Consider the following 21,779-nt stretch of genomic DNA (forward strand, 5'->3'; position numbering starts at 1 on the left):
TGCTCACCTGGGGAGAGGAGGCAGAGAAGGGGTGGGAGCTTGGGGAGGAGGGGGTGGAATGAGGATACCTACTCTGACTGCAGAGCTGCACAGCCAGGCTGAAAAAAGAAGGTGCTGCTCAGCTCTGGGGACTTTGCAGCTGGACACCACCTTCTGGGTTCTAGTGCTGGTTGAGCTCCCTTCTGTGTGCTGGGAGCCACCCTTCATCTTGTACAACAGTGAGTGCCCGTGGTGGGGCAGGCAGGGCAGGGGTCAGAGGCAAGGGGAAGGAAGGGGGTGGGATGGGGAAGAGAAGGGCATAGGTGAAGCGGGGGCAGAGAGAAAGAGGCAGTGGGGAAGGAAGGGGGTGGGATGGGGAGGAGATGGAGTGATGGGGAAGGGGCATGGGATGGGGAAGAGAAGGGGATAGGGCAGGGATCGGCAACCTTCGGCCTGCGGCCTGCCGGGGTAAGCCCCCTGGCGAGCCGGGCCGGTTTGTTTACTTGCCACGTCCGCAGGTTCGGCTGATCGCGGCTCCCACTGGCCACGGTTTGCCGCTCCAGGCCAATGGGGGGCTGCAGGATGAGGGATGTGCTGGCTGTGGCTTCTCGCAGCCCCCCATTGGGCTGGAGCGGCAAATCAAGGCCAGTGGGAGCTGCGATCGGCCGAACCTGCGGACGCGGCAAGTAAACAAACCGGCCTGGCCCACCAGGGGGCTTACCCTGGTGGGCCGCGTGCCGATGGTTGCCGATCCCTGGGATAGGGGAAACAGGGGCCCAGCATGCGGATTCCCTTGGCAGCAGCTGGGGCTCATCTGTTAAGCGGGCCCATCAAACCTTCACTCTGACAAACCCCACCTCCCCTACATCTGTACCCCCCGATGACCCCATCCCAGACACCCTCCCCACTGAGCCTGAACCACCTACACCTAGATCCCCACCCAAATGAACCCTGTAGATAAATCTCTTTCTTTTGGAAACACTCTCTTTGAACAGCAGTGGGACAACACCCAGAAGGAAGCAGCACAAAGGACCAACTGACACAGACACAGATTTTGAATCTGGTACAGATTTGCATGAGAGGGAAGCTGCTATAAATGTGAGGTGTCTTGCACAGGACCCTGGGTCTCGTCTTGTCAACATCGGAGCAACGATCCGGATCGGCAGAAGCCCGGCTCCACCCCTCTCCTGTCTAACTCACCTGGCCAGTGAAGTTAAGGGGAGCAATTAGTTGATAACAACAAGAAGACAGAGTGTGTTTGTGTGTGTGTATGTGAGTGCATGAGTGTAATATAGATGATATGCATATGATACAGTGTTGATTGATTCATGTATTACCAATGAATGTGGCGTTTGCCTTATTCCCCCTGAAAAGATTCTGTGCAGTACTTTAAATACAACAACCCCACCTCCCCTGCACCCAGACTCTCTGTCCCCCTGCTGAGCTCCAACCACTTTCACTTGGTCCCCCCTGCAGACTCCCATTGCCCATGCACCTGGCACCTCCCTGTGCATCCAGATCCCCCATTGAGCTGCCTGCACCCAGACTGCCCCCCACAGAACCCTCTTACCCCCATCTAGATACCCCCACACTAAGTCCCTCTGCACTTGGATCTTGCTGCCGGGCTGAGCCTCCCTGCCCACATCTGGTGTGCCTGTCACAAAAGGGGCAGGGTCCCCGGGTGTTTCTGTGGCAGGCCTGGCCCTTGTGCTGTGTCAAGGTCAGGTTCAGTCTCATCGCCAAGTCTCTGTCCCAGGGAGGCGGGGGAGGCTGCAGGGTATTCTCCCACCTCCATGCAGCCAGTGGCCTGTGCTCCCCACTGCCGTGGTGGAGCTTCCACATTTATTGATTATAAAACAAATTCAGAATTTTAAAATATTATGCACAGAATTTGATGCAGAATTCCCTCAGGAATATGGGGCACTGTACAGCTGTGATGGTGGGACTGTGAAGGGGGTGCTGGACAGTAGGGATCTGTGGGTGGGGGAGCTGGGTAGGGGCTGTGGTGTGCAGAGTGCTGTGTAATTGTGGTGGGAGGTCAGTGGGAGGGGTCTCTAGGCAGGGGGTGCTGGGCATAGGGATCTGTGGGGGAAGTCTCTGGGTGAGGGGGCGCTGGCATAAGGGGGCAGTGTGGGCAGTGTGGAAGGGGCACGCTGGCAGCGCAGGGCTGGGCGGGCCAGTGTGTGTCTAACAGTTTTGGGTTTGTAAACAGTGCCCTTATGCTGGGCTGAGTGGGGCCACTCCCACTGTGCCTCATTGCCCCCAATCGGCCCCTCGGTCTGCGGACCACCCGCCATCACATGCCCTATTTCCCCAATGGGGGACCACAAATATGTTTAGCGCCGGGCCACAAAAATTTAATCCGGCCTTGGGCAAAGGGTGAGGCCAGCACCAGCAGGGCTAAGTGCAGATGGTGGCAGTTGGTGCAGAGTCGGGGCAGCAAGTGGGACAAGCCCGCTGTGAGGCTGGGCACAACCCACATATGTCCTGGCCCCATCATCCTCCTGGATTATGTCAGATGGTTGGCCAGGCCAAATTTGACTGAATGGCATTGTGAAAAATTTGCAGTGAATGTTGAAAGTTCTGGTTTCTGCAGCAAAATCATGCCCCACAATTTTCTTACAGCCTTATTTATTAATGGTTTATGTATGATTATGTTCTTCTCCATGAAGAAAACCTACTGCAGTGGGCAGTGTGATATTACTTTTTAATAATATACATACAATAAATACCTTTACTCCTTAGTCTGACACTGATCCCCTTCGTGTCCTTGTGTGAGTCACTTAATCTCCCCTCCGTCAGTTTCCCCATCTGTATAACAGGAATACAAAAACTTGCTCATTTACCTCACAGAGGTTTTAAGAGAATTAATTAGTTAATGTCTGTAAAGTGTTGTTAAGCACTGAAAAAAATTAAAGACTCATATAAATGCTAAGAATTATTAACATTAGAAGCTTTATACAGCTTTTATACCTAAATGTCACATAATTGTTGTCAAAATAGAAATCTAAACATCAAAACAGTAGAAAATAGAAAATTATTGAAACACTAGCCAGTTACTTTATATCATGATTACTCAATAATTGCCTAATCTAGTAGCACAACTCCTCACTGCAGGCTTATACAGGATAATTTAAACTTGTTTTGGTTGTCAAGAATAATTGATTTGTGAAGTGTTTCCTCATGAGATTCTCCTGAACTCTAACAATGTCCTGAGAATGCGCTGTGTTTTTTCTCCTACATCTATTGTATATTTGTACAATAGCAGAATATAGTTGCATTCAAACTGTTCATGTGTATTTAGGTATTATCATTTACACGAAATAAGTAGTAAAACATAAACTGATGCAAGTAGTTCCAGCTGCAGCTGCTCCTCCTACTGCAAAGGACAAAACATAGATATGTACCATGTTTCAAGATAATCACATGCAAAGATCAAACTAGATCCTAAAGTGGTAAGAAACCCCAGATATAGATAATGAATCAAAACTGTAATTGAACTGGACATTTTCTAAGTAGATGCTACAAACCTTTCATTAGATTATATGATACATACATTGAAAATGAATGACAACACTAATTCCGGCAACCTGAGCTATCTGTGCTTGGGTGGTACCAGAAAGTGGCTATATATAACGTAATTGGCTCTTGCAGGATAAAGTGAAATTCAATCATATACTCTGAAGTTTGGAGATTACTGCAGAGTGTGTATTTCAAAATGTACACAAATTAAAGTAAAAACTCTGAAACTGTGTATTCAGGGAAAGCATATAAAAGTGTTATGCAGTAGGTCTGAGATTTAGAGCTAAATCTACTGTCAGAGAGCTCTGCACACAGATCTCAGTACAGCGCTCTTAAGAAATGCAGAGCAGTGGAAATTATTCTGAATCCCTCTTTGTTTGCTGCAAAGATCTGGGTGATGTGGATAAGGCTGAGAAATTGGTTTCTAGATCTGCATGGTTCAACACACGGGATCAAATTCTGTTCTCAGGTGCATTGTTTGCAATGATGTTGCACCAATGAGGTTTGGTTAATGCAACTATGGTAGGAGCAGAATGCTGCCCAGGATGAGCGTTCAGCCAATTGCTAGCCCCTTGTCACCTTTGGCATAGTTTTTGTAATGAATAGTGTGTTTGTATGTGTGAGTCACTTGTGCAAACATTATGTAACCTGTATTTAAGATAAAGGGAAACGGTTAATTTACATTTCTCCCTTCATTTAGGGGTATTTGCCCTGATTCTGCAAATCTTTATTCACAGATACTAGGCCTTTAGATTTTCTTACATAATTATAATTAAAAAAAGGTTTTACTACATCTAACATCAGGTGCCACAGGACCCTCTGTTGCTTTTTACAGATTCAGACTAACACGGCTACCCCTCTGATACTTGACATCAATAGAAAAGTTTCCATTATTATTATTATTATTGCAATCAAACAATTCAGTGCTGAGAATCATTACACCAGCTGTAATTCAAAGTGAAATTAACCAAAAACTGATTTTCATTGTCCAAAATGAAAGACATATATGAAGTATCAGGGGGTAGCTGTGTTAGTCTGAAGAAGTGAGGTTTTTACCCACGAAAGCTTATGCCCAAATAAATCTGTTAGTCTTTAAGGTGCCACCAGACTCCTTGTTGTTTTTATACATGAAGTAAACAGTGTAAAGAATGACAATCTGGATTTTAAAAAGTCTTTAGCATTTATAATCTAAGGTATGATTAGTAACAGGGACAATAATAAATGGTTTGCTGACAATACGTGATTTAAGCTGACATTCTCCAGAACACAAAAGGCTTTTCTTTTCAGAGTGAGCTTCTTTCTTTCTGCTCCCCCTCAAACATTCAGTAGCTGTGGGAATCCTCAGACACTGACCCCTGGCCTGGTTTCTATACTGTACTCATGAAATGTAAAAAATGAATTTTCCCTTTGTAAGAAGAGAAGGAGGAGGAGGAGGCGGTGCTTTCAGACACACACCGCATGTATGAATTGCAATGAGCAGACCTTGGTGGTTGTGTATCCCTTCCCCAGACTTGCTCAGGGCACAACTTTAGTCCGAGCCGGAGAGATGTATGTGGGCAGAGGTGGTCCTACAGCCGCCCACCCCAGCTCTTGTCAACTGAGATCCTGAACTTGCTGCTAACATCCTCCTCAGGAGAGGAGAAGAGAGAGAGCTGAGTTAGGGAATGATAGAGGAAAGAAAGAAGTGAACAGAGTAGAGGAGTGAGGAAGTGGAGAGAGAGGAAGGGGTATCTGCAAGAGAAAGGTTTTTCTTTTATTACCTGAAGCTGTTGTCAGTTCTCTCGCTGTTGTTACGCACCAAGAAACTATTGAAATTACAAGATAACAGGAGCTGGGTTAAGGAAGAAACAGCCTCAAAGCTTAAAACTTCATGCCATCCCCTAACTGCTGGGGCAGAGGAAGAAAGGTAAGAAACTAACCAGGGTTATCTCTATGCAGCTGGGCATTTCGTTCTAATCTAGACCTTTAAACAGGCTTTTCTAGAGCTGCTGTAGTATGAACCCACCCCCCTCTCGTCTGTAAAGCTCCCTTTTGCAGCATGTCAGCTTCACACGGCATCGGAAGACATTGCATTCATACTTGTGGCGAAGTGAGTTCGTGTGGCGGAGGGGTGCAGAGGCTTGTTACTGTTACACCACTGGCTTAGTGCTGCAGCTGCGCCCACAAGCTTGCTGCCTCTGGTGTCAGCGTTTCCATTATAGACCATGCTACTCGGCACACACACAGCGTCAAGCCAGCATTTTCTCATGAATTGGTTGAAGGTAGGTAGGAAGCCAAGGAAATTTCTCTCTTCCTTCTTCCCCGCAACAAACAAACCACTTTCCCCAGGCTTGTAAGTAAATAGTCAATGATTTCCTATTTAAGGAACGTAACCCCCCCACAGATTTTTCCGTGGTTTGCATTATTATTTGCAAAATATGTGCCTTTACTATGGCCTGCAGCTTGGGGATCTTTGCACAGCTTCCCCCTACTCTAGGAATTTTGCAAATAAAAGATGGATTTTCCTTATTTATCTTATGAATACATCTATAGACTCTTTCTTTTTTAAAACAATATACTGATTTGGAGATTTTATTCAGTTGGGAATTTTATTTTACATATTTATAATAAAGTATTAACATTTTACATGTAAGTTCCGTTTAAAAATAGCTTTGATTAAAAGTCCAGTTACATTTTGAAATACATAGTTAAAAATATAGATGACAGATATTTTAAATGTGTTTTGCATGTGCACTCCCTGCCTTTTCAGTATGCTTTTGTTATTGCATGTGCAGTGCCAAGTTAGGACCTAATCCTGCAAATGCTTCCTATCTGGGGCGAGCAGCAGACACCACTGTTTTGGTCTGCTTAATGATCCTCTCTACACATATGCGCGCCATATATAATTTGAAAGCTTATTATGTCTATTTTAAGATGACTGTGGAGTTGTTAAGTGGTGCTGCTACCATGGAAACGGGGGTAAATAATGAAACCGTCAACATGTTAAAAATGACCATTTTGAAATATTTGCATTCGTTTCTGTTAGATTAATGACTATATATTATTTCAAGACATAAAATTGGATTTCTTTGTGACCCTAAATATCACAACGATCTAAAGGTTAAAACAAAGTTAAATAATACATTTGTATTGGTATCATTGAATGTATTAGTGCTGGTAACATTACTAGTCAACATCATTATCATCTAGTTCATCATTATGATCTCTGTCAAGAGTGCCTGGGTTATCATTGCCTTGGCATGTACAGAGTTCTGTGCAGAGAAGATTGAACTGACTACAGCAACAGTTGATTGTGCAGTGATCCCTACTTGCAGAGGCAGAAAAAAGGTCTTGTAGAGGCTCAGAAGCCGTTGGGCCCTTGAAGAATACAGGAAGTAGCTCATCATCCACATTTTTCCATCCAATATCTGGCTTACCTATGGCAAGAACATCCAAATCTTTGTTTGCCAAGATACTCGTTTGACATGCTTTTCAAAACTGTCCTCACATGGTGGGTGTTTGGCCACTGTCTTGTCCTTTTTGATAGTTAGATTGAGATGCAAGCAATTCAGGTCTCTGTGGGGCTCCTTTTTTTCTCATTCTGGACATACAGCATTGCTACCAACTTCCTTGCTGGAGAAATTGCAGTTTGTCAGTTACCTTCTCCCAATTTGGTAAGTTCCCTTCATTGTGACAACATTAAACACACATTTTTTCCAGTACCAAATAGGGATGACACAGAGTCAAATGCTGTTAATGCATGTACAGCAGGAAGTATGTTATAGTAGTCAAGAGTGAATGCATCACAAATTGCATGCACAGGTATGAAGCAATGCTTGTCAGTTGTGCTGGTAATGGTGCCTGTTTTAGTCCACATGTTATCCAAATGTTCCATATGTGAAAAATAGTGAACAACAAGGACCAAACCATCTGTCTAAAGCGATCTAATTATAGGGTGACCAGATAGCAAGTGTGAAAAATGGGGACGGGGTGGGGATGTAATAGGTGCCTGTATAAGACAAAGCCCTGAATATTGGGACTGTCCCTATAAAATTGGGTCATTTGTTCACCCTACCTAATTACTATGGTTCCTTTGACACCAACAGCCCCAAAAGCCATATCGGCACATCCAGCATGCAGAAGCATCCTTATGTCTGCTTTCTCTTGAGTACTATACAAGTCTTGGGCTTCTTCAGCATCTCTGCTGGTGATGGACTTTGCTACTTCACCATTAGAAAAGCCTCCAGCAAGGAGTGTTTATGTTGGGAGTGCTCCCACATGCTCAGATGCATTTAGAACCAAATATTTACAGAAGAATTTTACAATTGACTGCTTATTGGATGTCAAGTTTAGAAACTTTTCCCATGGAGACACAGGGTGTCTGCCAATCACCTGACATTCCTTCCATCCAACCTTAGATCCTGTCTTTCTTCAGTTTTCACTGAGTAACTGTTGTCATATCTGTCAAAGACTTCAGTTACACAATGAGCTTTGTGAAATCCTTTAGGACCTGCCTCAGGTACTCAGCAGCCAAATTCAAATGTGTGGAATTTGTTTCCAGCCATCATCATGGCACCTCTGAGTGATGTACACTATGGTTTCTTTGTTACATACTGTTAGCTCATGGATTCTTTCAGCTTGAGCTTCCAGCTGATGCCCTAATTCAGCTTTGTCTGTTCCTCTCATTGTTCTATCAGCATGGAAGAGGGACATAGGCACAGGTCCTGTTGGGTGACTAATAACAGTTATCACTAAAACATCATTTCTGCATCTTGCGAAGGAAAACAGTTTCTGGAGTGATAGGTGCTGTGATTGTCCTTCCCTTGTCAGACTTAAATTTGGTCATCATGGCCATGTCAGCAAATGTTTTTAGGCCAGATTTTGTGAGTGGGCTGAAGAAGCTGCATATCCTATCAGAATCAAGTGCACCACTCACAAATCTCTCCATTTGCTCTTCACCAACATCTGCTATTTTCACTACACACTCTTGTACATCTTATGTTACATGCAGTCCAGTAGATATGTTGACAAGTACCTCTGGATGTGATTCAGGGTCTCGGTTTGTCCAGTGGTGGGTTAATGCATGGGCCCATGGGCCGTGCCCAGAGGCCCCGGCCAATTTGAGGGCCCCTGCAGGACTGCCAGAACCTATGTAGAAGTGTGTGTGTGGGGTCACTGGCACAAGAGCTTTGGCCGCGGCTGCACTCCTGGACTGCTTCTTCCCCCAAGACCCTGCCCCGAGTTGGGCAGGGGGGCTGGGGTGCCTGAGAGCAGCCCCTGGCCTGTATCCCTGCCTCCTGGGGCATGCCGTCCAGGACAGGTGGAGGGTCCGGGGTCCCTGGGTGGCTCTTAACACACAGCCTTGCTCCGGCTTCCAGTCTGGCCGGGGAGTGGCGCTTCAGGAGGAAGAAGAGGAGCAGTGGGTGGGGTCCCATGTGAAGAGCGGTGTGGGGGACCCAATAGTTCTTTAAGCCTAGGGCCCCAATAAATCTTAACTTGCCTTTGGGTTTGTCATATTGTTGATGAGATCTGTAACATGCTCCTCATCCCTTTTCAGTGCACAGGCAAGGAATTGCTTGTTGACTTTGTCTTTGTTACTTCTTGTTAGGCCACGGCTGTCTCTCATAGCTTTTTTTCATATTCATAATGCGAAGCTGTGTATTCCCATCTCTAACACTAATACTGACCTGTGCATAAGTGTCACTGAATTAAAAAACTAGTTTCTAGAATATTTCAAAGGCTAGTACTGCATGCATAGGCAATTACAAATGAAAACAGTGTATGTACAAAAGCTTACAAATGGAGAAGCATTACATTAAGAATTCACATATATTTATATCTACCCACTATGCAGTATAAACTATGGGCATGCAGTCTCTGCTGCTGGTACACAACCTTCAGCGTGAGCCTGATCTGATCAGCAAATTTCAGTTGAAAATGTAGAAAACTATTGTAATCACTTGTGAGATACTTTAACATTTAAGAAAATGTGATGTGAAAACATTTAATGGTAGTATTTTGCAAAATGTGGATCTGCACCATTTTTGCCACATGCTAAAAAGCTTAATCATTCCTGAAAAAAATACCTGCCCATGCAAATCCAACCCATTTTTTTAATATATAATTAAACACCATATTAAGGTATTGAAATGAACTTAAACTCTAGTCATAGTGATGTTGCAGTATTTCTGGAACTGTGCAACAATTGACATTTTCTCATTTTGGGTTCCATTGTTTCACCTCTCCTACAGGCTTACAGCACCATTTGACAGCTCCACCTCATACCTCATCTAAACATACGTAAAATAAGCTTTCAAATGATCTATGATGTAGATGTGCATAAGGTGCATACATTAAACTCCAAAAATATGGCCCTTTTTGGAGAATTGCCACACGTCTACTCAGGCAAAGAGTTTACTGCTATGACTAGTTCCAATGATTTTGCAGGACTCCATTCTTCGTGTGCATTCAGAAATACATAAACAATAGATGGTGACAGATGTCAACATTCTGAATAATAAATGCTTGCTAAGATTGTCTAAAGTCATACAGTATGTATATGATAGAGTGTACATGCTTCTTTAGTAATGTCATGGCCTGTCATATACATGTTTTCATCTGAGTCTTTTTTTTTTGTTGAATTAATGCAATTTCTCAATGGATCTGTGTTCACACACATATTAGAGTAATTTTAATGGTTTGGCTTAAACCAACAAAATCCAGAAAATTCAGCAAAGAAGCCAAAACAGTATCCTTAACTTACCTTTTTGTACTATGTATTATGTAAAGTTATCCATTGTTTGATGACCCTTGCAGTACTTAGATTCAGTGAAGTAAGCTAAGGGTAGTCAGACAAATTCTGCTCTCACTTACCATGGTATAAATCTGAAATATTGTAACTCCATTGGTTTCAGAGGAATAACTCTGGATTTACATTGATGTAACTGAGAGCAGAGTCTGGCCCAGAGCTTCAGTCATATTTTCTGGATTTTCTCAGTTTAAGCCAAACTCTTGACATTATTTTAATATAGGATTTATGTGTAAATTGAGTAATCCATGAATCGACTGGCTCTCCTCTTTGGTAGTCTGGGACTTAAATAATTGTGAGTACACATGTAACATATGTTTTTAATAGGGACAAAAAACCACAGTATTGTTTTGTGTGGCTAAAAGCTACAAGCATTCTTTTCTGAATACTTTTCTTCAATGGAAACTCTGATATGACAGGACTAAACGCTTTAGGGAAACTATTATATATATTTTTGTCTGAAGAAAAAAAGCCTTGGCAAAAAAAAAAAAAAGCCACATCTAGCAAATCAAGATAAGATGGACTCTTAAAATATAAGAGGTTTTTGGAGAATTATTATAATAAGATCCTAGAGTTGAGAAGTACCTGAATATAAAGATGGCCAAATTTGCCTTGGTAATTGCTGTACCTCAAAAGTTTCACAAATTTCTGACATCTAGCTGCCCTGTGGGCCTCTCTGTATTCTGCAAGCGGTAGAGTTTCTCAAACAGTGGATCACCATCCCCAAAGGTGTTATGGTGGGTCTTCAGGGACCTGGATCGTGAGATAAAGTTGTGACGTTGTGCAGTCTATATGGTTTTATAAAAACTTGATAATAAGTCAATATAATGTAACTGAGATAGTTTTAGAGAAAATACGGTAATAAGTGAATGTAACGTAACTGGGATATGCTTCATGCAAAAGGTCTTTTGTAAGGTATCATTACAAAGCTTATAATCTACTGAGTGTGATCATCTGATTTGTATAAATGTACCACTCTTGTATCTAAAACTAGAAATATAAAATGCAACTCTGAGGGCCTATTGTAATTGTGTAAAGTGTGGACCATTAATGATGGTTTGGAATCTTGATGACTCCCATTGTCTGCAGATGGCTGTATTACCTGTGAGTCTTCCTGTATATGTGTGTGCTGGCAAGTGAGTAATGAAGTCTTGCAGGGACATGTGATCATGTCACCTGAACTGGAATCCATCTTTAACCTGGTGCTTTTCCAGTGAGGGGGGGTGGAAACCCAGAGAGACAAAGAGTTCCCGCCTTATGCAAAAGATATATAAAGGGGGGAAGAGAACAGAGAAGGAGAGGAGCCATCATGAAGAATCCCCTAGCTACCACCTGAGCTGCAACAAGAGCTGTACCAGGGGAAAGAATTGTGCCCAGGCCTGGAAGATGTCCAGTCTGAGAAAAACTTACTGAAGCATCTCTGAGGGTGAGATTATCTGTATTTAGTTTGATTAGGCATAGATTTGTGCATTTTATTTTATTTTGCTTGGTGACTTACTTTGTTCTGTCTGTTACTACTTGGAACCACTTAAATCCTACTGTCTGTATTTAATAAAATCACTTCTTATTTAGTATTTACTCAGAGTATGTATTAATACCTGGGGGAGCAAACAACTGTGCATATCTCTCTATCAGTGTTATAGAGGGCGAACAATTTATGAGTTTGCCCTGCATAAGCTTTATGCAGGGTAAAACGGATTTATCTGGGTTTAGACCCCATTGGGAGTTGGGCATCTGAGTGCTAAAGACAAGCACACTACTGTGAGCTGTTTTCAGGTAAACTTGCAGCTTTGGGACAAGTGATTCAGACCCTGGGTCTGTGTCTGGAGCCAGACGGGAGTGTCTGGCTCAGCAAGACAGGGTGCTGGAGTCCTGAGCTGGCAGGGAAAACAGGAGCAGGGGTAGTCTTTGCACATCGGGTGGCAGCTCCCAAGGGGGTTTCTGTGATCCAACCCGTCACAAAAGTCACAGAGTTCAGAGTCTTAGAAATCAGATCCACTTTTTGGTTCCTGTTCTATACTAGTTCATCTTTAAGAAGTGCTCAGATAAGAACCTACATAGGATGTAGGACTAGAAAGGATTTACTGGGTCATCAAGTCCAGTCAGCTGCTATCACAGGCAACCCTGCCATATGATCCTGTTTGAAAATTTATCAGGATCCATCTTAAAACTAGTTAGGTTGTTTGCCCCTACTATGCCTATTTGGAGGCTGTTCCAGAATCTCATTCCTATGATGGTTAGAAACCTTCTTCTAATTTCCAGCCTAAATTTATTCATGGCCAGTTTCTACTTGTTCCTGTGTGAATATTGTTCTTAAGCTTAAATAGCTCTTCTGCATTCCTGGTGTTTATTCTCCTGATGTATATAAAGAGAGCAATCATATCCCCTCTCAACCTTCATTCTGGTAGGCTAAACAAGCCAAGCTCTTTTAGTCTCTTCTTGTAAGATCTCCATTCCCCTGATCATCCTAGTACCCTATCTCTGCACCTGTTCCAATGTGAAATAAACTCTCTTGAACATGGGTCACCAGAACTGTACACAGAATTCCAGATGAGGTTTTTACCAGTGCCTTGTACAATGGTAGTAATACTTCCCTATCTCTATTGGAAATACCTCTGATGATACCTCCTAGGATCACATTTGCTCTTTTAAAGCCACCTTACAGTGGTGGCTCATAGGTATCTTGTGTTCGACTAATGCATCCAGGTCACTCTCTTCCTCTGTCGTTTCCAGTTGATAAGTTCCCAGTTTATAGCAAAAATCTTATTGGTCGCTAGGTGCATGACCTTGCACATTGTACCATTACATTTGATCCCATTTCTATTATTCCATTTCTCTAGGTCATCCAGTTCTTCCTGTATAATATTCCAATTCTTCTCTGAGTAAATAATGCCTTCCAACTTTGTGACATCAGCAAATTTCATGAGCGCACGCCTATTTTTTGTGCAAATGTCATTAAAGGAAATATTAAGTAAGATTGGTCCCAAGACCAATCCTCGAGGAACTCCACTAGTAACTTCCCTCCAGTTTATTTTTCTTTTTTAAAGGAGAATCTAATTTATACTCTATTTAGAAAACAAGATATGTGACCTTACTTGGCACAGAAGATCACAGATCTTGTCTCTTCATCAGGGCAAATAATTCATCTGAAAAATGGGCCAAGTGATGGAAGTGTCTTTGTCATTGCTATGAGCTCTGTGCAAAAACATTAGCCTGGAAATGCAGTCATTGTACACTTCTTCATAAGACCCTTCCTGCCTGATGGATTAGTGCTAAAAAATGGTTCTCTGTCTTCACTGAACTTTATATCTATTAGGGAACTCAGAGAAAAACTGGATTAACTGCAATTTCTGTCTGCAGATTGAGAAACAATGGACTGTTCTCACCTGGAAAACACACAAACTATAAGTTTCATTATTTAAAATAAAAATAAAAAATTAAGTACATGTTTTCCTGACACAGAGAATCCTTCTCTATTCATTCAGGGGCAATATGCCCTTGAATATCATTACACACTTTCTAAATACTTTGAAAGCCCTTTAAGAAGGATGCTGATTAGCTGACTTGCTATCAGCCTTAGGATACTCTTCTTCCCAGTGTTGATATCATTGAGGTCATCAAAGGTGTTCATTTGGGGAGGCTGTTCTGCAGGTATTTTCTGAATAGTGACAGTAGTGCATAGAAGATGGAATCCCAAATGCAGTTGATGGTGTAGTAAAGGGAAACACTTTTCCTCTCTGACACTGTGATTAAGTTCCATGCCTGCTGATTTGGGGAAAACTATGGAGCTTCCATGGCCAGAACCCACACAACTATAAACATTTTGTACTTTTCAAAATCAGTATGTATTACCGCTACCTCAAAATCCTTCATAACCTTGATGTAAGTGGATATAATCTTACTGTCTTTTAGCATTCTATTTGAATCCAACCCTAATCTTCTGGAATTGGTCACAGCCTTTGTCAGCTTTGAGAGCTATAAAATAAACTGCAAAAAGTCCAAAGTTATGCCACTTCAAGAATTTCTGACTCTTCTCAAATAAAATGCTTTCTTTGAATTAACCAAACAGATCACATTCTTTGGCATGGAACTTATTCCTCACCTCAAAAAACCTTCTTTCCACCAACATCAACTCTCACTTAAAAATAAAGCAGTATGTCCTGGGGCTGATGTGGGCTCTGTAGTTGTGCCAGAAGATGTTGGTTTCCACCTTCTTCAGATTGTGCCTGGCTTTTCTGCAGCAGGTAGTTTTTGTGTTCATCTAGAAGAACCACATGCATTAATCAGAATTATTTTTGTTCCTGTAAATAACATTTCTCAACCTTTCAATAGGAATGAACTTTTATTTCAAATCAACTTTTTTTTTAAATCACTCTGGTACCCATTAGGCCATACTCTGCCTTCATTTACATCCTATGCAGCCTAAAGAGAGAGGAGAATTTGGCCCATTTTCTCTTTCTACAGACTATTTGTCAATAATTTTGTATACTTAAATAACTGTAGATTGTAGTTTTCTTATTATTTGAAAAATACTTGTTTCATGTATAGGTTATTTTAAAATACATGTACTGTTGTTCTTTTTGTTCTTTTTTATTATTTGTATTACAGTAGGACCTGGAGGCCCTAGCCAAGAATAGAGACCCATTGTGTTAGGCCCTGTATATATACAGAGCGAGAGGCAACTGATGCTCTAAAGAGCTTACTGTCTAAACAGAGAGACAAAGTTGGGAGAGGAAGCAGGCACAGAGACGTGAAATGATTTGCCCAAGATCACGTAGTACCAGATCCAGGAAAATAACTCAGGTCTCCTAACCCCTCGTCTAGTGCCCTGTCCACTGGATTAGGATTTTCCTTTACATTTTTAATGAAAAGTATGAGTAATATTAAACTGTCCCCAAAGTGGGAGAAGTTTAAAATATAAAAACAAAAATATACAGCGGAGGTTCACATCTAGCTGACTGCTAATCCACTGCAAAAATCCACTTAGCTACATTTTTCTGACGACTAGCACATTATCTGAACTTGTCGTATGCAAGACAAGTCTTGCTGATTTTACTAGATGAAGCTATTCTCCTTCATTGCTCATATTTACCAGTCCACTTAGGCACTTATCTGTCTCTGCCGCCTTCATGACTGGAGTATCTGAGTAGCTCCCAAATACTTAAAAATAAAAATAACAATTAATATGAGTAAAATGGCAGTTAAAATGGGCCTTTTCCCCCCTCACAATTGGAATTACTTGATTATAAAGTAGCGTTCTTTCTCCCCACATACTGGGTGGCCTAAATAGCCTAAATAAAATGCAGATGTTTTTAATTAATGCACGTCACAAAGAGGTATAAATGCTTGTGTGATTTTGCTTGTACTTTGGAGAAACTGAGGCAGAGATGCTCTCTGTCAGCTGTGTTCTTCCCTTGCAACTGCATGTCCTGAATAAAGCTGTCTCTGATTTTGTTGCTTCCAACCTAAGAGTGGAGTTCGCTTCTTCCACAACATTCCACAATCTGCTCGGTGTACCCATCCGGTACCCTTGTTTTGAACCTATGACCTTCACCTCAGTCCCTGTTTTTCTCGTTAGTTGTCCCCCGCATTCATTTGGTCCCTGGGTCCAGTGGTCCCTCCCGCTAGGCTGGGGGAGGGGCCTTTAGAAGTGGGCGGGCTTGTGCCCGCCCACCTCCTGGGTTTCCAATAAGACATACTAGTAAATGAGAAACAGAGTGAAAAATCAGAGCTCTGAAGCAAACATTAATAATATAAAAATGATAAAACATGCTCTTTGGAGCTATTCAACCATTTGATGATTCAATTTTTTACCTCTGTTATGAAATGTTTCCTTTTATTCTCTGTAAAATCGAGGTTTGTGCCTGAAATGTTAGGAGTACAACATTTTGCAATATGCAAACAGATTTTAAAATGCATTATGGCTCTCTGGGCTGACTTTTCAGGGCTTCACAGTGAATCTGAATAAAATAATTCTGATTTCTATTTTGTTCATTCAGATTCTGAAATGACATATTTGAGACTTTTTTTTATTACTTTGCCTTTTTTTAAAAGACAGCTGATTTTTAATGCAAATCATAATAACACTTATGATTTTTGAATAGGTTTATATTACACTTTAACTGATTCATAGGCTTATCAAACTTAGTCACTATCCCTGCTGAGTAGTGTTAAGTAAACAAAATCACAATTGCAAAATACTACAAAATATGTGTATTTAAAAAATAAATTCAGTAAAAATGTAAAAACTTGCAGTGTGTGCTCAACTTCACCATTGATTTGGATTGCTTTATTCATCATCTCTCAATTCTCTTGTTTTGTTTGTATGCAAGGACCCTCTCCTGCAAAGACTTATGCATATGAAGCAGTGGAATTACTCACAGGCCCATATGCACTTAAGCATTTGCTTAAATCCATCCCTATTTGGAAAGGCATTTATGCTGAAGAGTTTTTCTAAATGTGGATGCTTTGCTGAATTAGGGAGCTAGGATGTGAAGTTAAGCCTAGGCGTAAGTTTTTTGCATGGTCTTTGTCAACTCTTTAGAGTACGGCTCTTGTCTTCATACCTTCTGTAAAACACCTAGCATTACATGAACATAAAGTATCCAATTTCTGATTTACCTGCCTGTTCACAGTTTTGCATACATTTGGGTCTATTTCAACATCACTGAAAAACCCTCCAGAAGGAATGAACATTCCCTTTTTGGAGACTTTTTAGAGAAAATGTTCACTTTTAAATTCTTAACTAAAGTATTCCTTTTGAACCAATAGGAAAATTACAGTTCCCCAAATTCTCAGCACACCAACATAACTCACTGTAAAAACTGATTAAAAAACAAAACAAATTTGTTCAAGAAGATATCAGGTTGCAAGTGTGTTCCAAGGGAGTCCTGTTAACACCCCAAAAAAGTATGCATTCTTTATAAAAATTTTACTCCTTTTAGAAAAACCCCATACACTAGAATGTCTGGAAATGAAGAGTTAAGGGATCCAGCCTGGTCCCCACTGTCATATAATCCACATCACTCACTGTCACCCAACTTGAAGAATAATAAGGTACTGATAGGCCTTTGTTCTCCCTTGGTACTGATAGGCCTTTGTTCTCCCTTACGTAGCCTCATGATTCTGGTCTTCATCCTCTGGTTTTTCAATATATATATGAGGTCGCTAGAGCACAAGATATGTGTGTGTGTGTGTGTGTGCGTGTGTGTGTGCGCGCGCGCATACGTGCGCATGGAGTAGGGTGACCAGACAGCAAATGTGAAAAATTGGGACAGGGGGTGGGGGGTAATAGAAGCCTATATAAGAAAAGGACCCAAAAATCGGGACTGTTCCTATAAAATCAGGACATCTGGTCACCCTAGCATGGAGTTACCATTAGTAAGCTGATAATTCTATGCCTTCATTAGTAGCAGTTTGTTGTGTATCTCTTCCTGGTTCTCTGACAGGGTAGCAGACATTTTTGCTTGAATGTAGAACAGTTGGCTCCTGCTCAACTCAGATAAATCTGAATTAATGGTTGGGAAAAGTGTTCTGAGGAACTAAAGAGTACCTTGTTCACTACCATTATTCAGGGGCTGGCGCTAATTCTAGTACAATGTATTAGTACCAGTGTAGGGAGGGCCAGTGTCGTTTTTAGCACAATTTTTTGAGCCCGGTGTTTTTCGCTGTGCTGGGGGAAAAGGGGCAGTAGCTTCCCTAATATATTACTGCTACAGAAAACTGAGGGATATATGTTATGATTCAGTAATGAATAGCTCTGTTAAAAAAAAAATCACCATAGCAAGTCAGCCTGGGATACAGAAATACACAAAGAAGTTAGTGTGAAACTAGACAACTTTTCAGACCACTTATTTCACTTTTCATTTGAGCAGAGAAATTTTGAGCAGAGAAAGCCAATCTGTATCAAGAATACTTTAACAAATAACATTATTAATAGAAAATGTCACTTGCTGAGTGTTGAGAGCCACTATAGCTGGCACAGAACAGCAGTCATGAGTGAAAGAAGAAAATGCCCCTCTGGGGCAGCATTCAGAAAAAGAAAGAAAGCAAATGAAGCTTTTCTATCTAAGCTGGAAGAAGCTCTCCTGAGATACATAGACACAAATGTTCACGGTGAGCCTTTTGGCCCCAGTGAGGATGAGAGTGGTGAGGAGATGCCTGATCTTCTAGTTAGTCAGAGTGCAGGTGACCTGGCAGCTACTGCAGCATCCATATCTCTATCTCAAATGGATGTAACCATGCACATTCCTGAAGAAAAGTGTAGATCAGAGAAGAGTGTGGTGGAGGCGCAAGAAACAGCTACTGCTGAGTTTAATTCCTTAAGTCTAGATGATCCAGGACTGTGGACCCACTTGAGCAGTAGGCTGGGGACTTCCTTGTACTGCATGGGCCACAGCAAGTGTAAAACTTCATGTTCCCCAAAGACAATGAAAATAGAAGTTTCCATCCAACACATTACTGGTGTGAAATCCCCAATGGTGACAAAGTGGAGAGGCCATGGCTTATGTACTCAGAAATCCAGAATGTTGGGTTTTGTTGCAAACTCTTCCAGTCTAATGTTCCAGCCACATTGGGTTCTACAGGAACAAAGGACTGGAAAAATCTGGCTAGAAATCTGGCATGCCATGAGAAGGCAGCAAATCACCAGAGACATTCCATTGGTGGAAAGAGCTTGAAATGAGACTAAGGTTAAAGTCCACCATAGATGATCAGCATCAAGAGAAGATTGCATCAGAGTCTCTTTACTGGCAAAATGTTCTGAAAAGGCTCACTGCCATTGTGAAAATGCTTGCTATCCAAAACCTAGCACTGTGTGGCACTTCAGATCAGCTGTATGTGCCAAACAATGGAAACGTCCTTAAAATTGTGGCGCTGATAGCTGAATTTGATGCTGTACTCCAGGAGCATCTAAGAAGAGTCACCACCCAAGAAATGTATACACACCACTACCTTGGAAAAACAATTCAAGATGAGATCATACAGTTACTGGCAACAACAGTCAAACAGAAGATTGTGGCAGATCTGAAGTCAGCAAGATATTTAATGTAATTCAAATCATCTAAGTATATTTCTCTGCATCAACTCATCAATGGCAAATTTTGAAGCAACATCTGGGAATATCCTCTCTGACACTGAAACCACTGAGTGCCACACGATGGGAAAGTTGAGTGGAGGCGATAAAACCTATCAAACACCAAATTGGGAAGATAGATGATGCCATAGTTGCCATTATGGAGGATAATGCTATGACAGGAACTGTTCTTGGGAGAACAGTGGCAGAGGGAAATGGAATCATCAGAAACATACATAACTTCAAATTTCTGTGTGGCTTAGTGTTGTGGCATGACATATTGTTTGAAATAAATGTTGTAAGCAAGAGACTCCAAGGTGTTGACCTTGATATATCTGGAGCAATGGAACAACTGATCAAAGCCAAGTCAAAACTACAATCTTACCGGTCAGATGAGGGATTTCAAAACGTTCTGAAGAGTACACAGAAGTTGGCAGAGGAACTTCACACTGAAGCTATTTTCCCACCCATTCAAGAATACAAGAGTCACCGAAGAAGAAGACATTTTGATTACGAGGCACGGGATAATCTCATAAGAGACCCCAAACAACAATTCAAAGTTGAATTCTTTAACCAGGTGCTAGATTGTGCAATACAGTCAGTTGAAGAACATTTCATGCAGCTCAAGGAACACAGCAGTATATTTGGGATGTTGTATGATATTCCAAAACTCCTCACTATACCTGAAGAAGTCCTACACCAGCAATGCAGGGCACTAGAGAGTGTTGACACATGATGACATGTGCGATATTGATACGAGTAATTTAGGTGATGAACTGAAAGCCCTTTCAAGATACATTTCAGCAGGATCAACTCCAAAGGCTGTTCTGGAATATATGTGCACAAATAAAATGACGACCACTCTCTTTCCAAATGCTTTTGTTGCTCTGCACATACTTCTAACACTTCCTGTAACAGTTGCCAGTGGAGAACGCAGCTTCTCCAAGCTGAAGTTAATAAAAACACATCTACGCTCCACTATGACACAGGAGAGGCTGGTCGGCCTTGCAACCATCTCAATAGAGCGTGAGCTGGCCCAGACTGTGGACCTTCTGCAGGAAGCAGTTCAAATCTTTGCAACCAAGAAAGCACAGAAAGCACCACTTTGATTATTCAAACAGATAAAAATGCTGGTGTTTACGATGCAGACAAGAAAAGTTACATTCGCTGTTCAGGCATTTGAAAGTTGTGTTACTTAAAATTTCTGAACAAGGCATTTTAAGTTGTTAGTTCTCCTTTATTGGGGTAGGTAGCAGAGCAGTACTATGAAAGGAGTAGAACAGGAAGAAGGCAGAATTGAGACCTTTCAAAGTTTTGGCCCAAGCGAGGGGGCATGGCTTCCCGCCTCAGGTGCCAAAATGTTGTGGGCCGGCCCTGATGAGGAGGAACATTGTGTATGAAGAGAATGAAAATTGCACTGATCTGAAATCTGTGCCCTGCTCTAGTCAGCCTCTGGACCAGTGCTAAAAACCACTGCTAGACCAAGAAGCAGGGACCATTTAGAAGACTGATACCACACGCACACCTTCTGAGACAAAAGGCTTTGATTTATAGATTCCCAGTGGCATATGATTATTATTATAAGCCCTAGAAGATCATGAGATGTTAAGTTTTAAAATCACATATTTCATTCCTATTTCAGTGTAGTATTGCTGGATTCCTACTTGAATTCTGCTAAGGGTTAGTGGCTGCTGCTTAAAGAGCTGCTGTGAATAGAAATGAATGCTCTGTATCATTGGAAAGCTAATAGCTGGAGTTTCTCACGATATCAAACGTTTCATAAGATATCTGTTGCTAGAATTATGTTTCAACTGAAATGGGAAGAACTCCCCCACACCCCAAGCTGGTAATCAGAATAACATGCTTTTAAAATACTATGTGGTCTTCAAGGGGTAGGAACATAGGACCAGTACACTTTTTCTAGCATTGGTCCTGGATCAGTGATAGGAAAGAAAATATTCTGATCTTGAAATGTCTTTTGGAAAGAGGGGAATGAAAAACACAGTATTGCTCATGTAGTATTTGGGGTTTGAAACAGATAGTGGGTTTAGATCTGGACAATGACTTCTACTTAAAGAAATTTATTTTAAAATAATTAAAGAGCGGAGCACTATTTATCTTTGTAGTACTCATATTACTACTGATTTTCTCTTTACATTTTACTTAATAAACAAATTACTTACACTATTCATCCTAAATTGATTTTACTTTTAAGATGAAAGAAATCTGCTTGCTCACTTTATTTGCTGGTTCAACAAACACCTTGCACAGTTCTCTAAAGCATGTATTTCTGTCTTTTCCCAGTCTGTTGTATTTGAGAGGAGAATAGCATCATGTATTTATTTAAAATTCTTGATATCCCAGGGTACAAACTTGGTGATAATTCTGGGCTATGTCAAATTTAAAATGAAACCTGCA

At 41.5% G+C, this 21,779-nt stretch overlaps 1 protein-coding gene across 2 annotated transcripts in view; it reads left to right on the top strand.

The window, feature by feature from the left end:
* Positions 1-5,270: 5,270 nt before the first annotated feature.
* The window catches only part of RNF144B (ring finger protein 144B), a 130,961-nt gene continuing 114,452 nt past the window's right edge, over positions 5,271-21,779 (top strand). Inside the window, exon 1 of one of the 2 annotated variants that reach the window (XM_005302873.5) lies at positions 5,271-5,407. The gene's annotated coding sequence lies outside the window, so the exon portion shown is untranslated. Of the gene's footprint in view, positions 5,408-5,629; positions 5,763-21,779 lie in introns of those variants that run through there. The other variant, XM_065585093.1, reaches the window with a different exon arrangement.

This window comes from Chrysemys picta, chromosome 2 (genome assembly GCF_011386835.1).
Source record: "Chrysemys picta bellii isolate R12L10 chromosome 2, ASM1138683v2, whole genome shotgun sequence".
Lineage (NCBI taxonomy): Eukaryota > Metazoa > Chordata > Testudines > Emydidae > Chrysemys > Chrysemys picta.